The sequence below is a fragment of the Neovison vison genome, chromosome 6, assembly GCF_020171115.1.
Source record: "Neovison vison isolate M4711 chromosome 6, ASM_NN_V1, whole genome shotgun sequence".
NCBI classification, from domain to species: domain Eukaryota; kingdom Metazoa; phylum Chordata; class Mammalia; order Carnivora; family Mustelidae; genus Neogale; species Neogale vison.
Genome location: NC_058096.1, coordinates 147,338,983 through 147,340,490, shown reverse-complemented (window position 1 = coordinate 147,340,490; position 1,508 = coordinate 147,338,983). Strand labels below are relative to the sequence as shown.

Below are 1,508 nucleotides of genomic sequence, written 5' to 3'. Positions count from 1 at the left end.
CTGAAATAGAGGAATGAGACACATGTCATGGAAGAGTCCAAAATGTCATCACTAAAGAGATGGATTTTGTTTGGATAATGAGTAGAAATTCATATGGTAGAGTGCAGGCAGTTGAGAAGGGGGCCTCGTGGAAGGATGGAGAAGAAATGAAGCTACGAAAGATCCCAGAAGATAAGTCTGTGTGGAGATGACCAGAGCAGAAAGAAGGAGCAGGTGTACTGAGGAAGGAGATCAATATGGTTGAAACCTGAGTTGTAGCTTTGCGCAGTGGTAGTATCGTAGCCAATGAGGTTTATCCGAGGCGCAATTATTGCTAATTGAAACCTGAGTTGTTTCATTCCTGTCTGACAAAGACACTGCTCAGCAGAATAATGGCCCCCAAATACATCCATATTCTGTAATGTGATTCCCCAGAATCTGTGATTATCTTATGCTAAATTATGAGGGAGTATTAAGGTGCAGATGGAATAAGGTCGGCTGACCCTAAACTAAAGAGATTAGCCTGGGGAGCCCAATGTAATCATGGACATGCTCTTTAAATGGAAAAGAGCAGGACAGAAAGTCAGTGTCCATGTGATGCAGGCTGAGAAAGACCACACAGGCCATTGCTGGCTTTGAAGATGGAAGGGCGGCCACAAAACAAGGAATTTGGGCAACCTCTAGAAGCTGGGAAAGGATTTTTCCCTAGAGCCTCCGGAAAAGAATACAACTCTATAGATGCTACAGTCTACTCTACAGTCTACTCCATTGTGGACTTCTGGCCTACAGACCTATAAATTAATACATTTGGGTTGCAATTTGATGCTAAATTTGTGGTACCTTCTTATAGAAGCAATAGAGAACAAATACAGACACCACAAAGTCACTCAGGTAGAATGAGGAAAGGAAAAACAAAGCTCCCAGCTAGTTTTGAGTATATGGACTGGTAAAAGTTTTGGTAAGCAGTAGAAAGGCTGCATTCTACTCTTGGAATGCTGACTACACACAGTTCATCTTTGCCCAAAATGTGAAAACAACCTGAAGAACTGAGAAATCTTTAACAGGGAAAGAACAGGTAAACGAGATGGGAAAGAAGCCCGCTGTGGGATCCCCACTATTTCCCTCGTCATCCTTTCAAGATTAAGAGATAATTGATTACATGGATCTCTTAAACACTCTTAGAGATTCTATAAAAATCTATTAGGTACCAAGTCTTCTGATGTTCTCTGGAATTTTTTTTTTTTTTTAACTAGAGAGGAAATGGATGCATTCATTTAAAAGAGGGGGGAAAATCTCTGAAGAATGTTTTATTTTCTCAGGAAGATGGGCAAGCTGTGAATAATCACCACTGTGGTTAGCATTCATTCTTACAGAATCGATCCTTGCAGGTCAACCAAATCCCTTTCTTTTGCTTTATAAATTGAGCTGAAATAGTTGTTGCTGACCCGAGAGTGCTGGCTGCCTGCCGGAAAGTGCTGCCCTGCAGGCCCTGTGTAATGAGACAATCCACAGGGCTGATCTCAGCATAA

The 1,508-nt window shown here is 41.7% G+C and overlaps 1 pseudogene; it reads left to right on the top strand.

Annotated features, from left to right (window-relative positions):
* Window positions 1-256: 256 nt before the first annotated feature.
* On the top strand, window positions 257-445 carry LOC122910907 (annotated as a pseudogene).
* The last annotated feature ends 1,063 nt before the right edge of the window (window positions 446-1,508 follow it).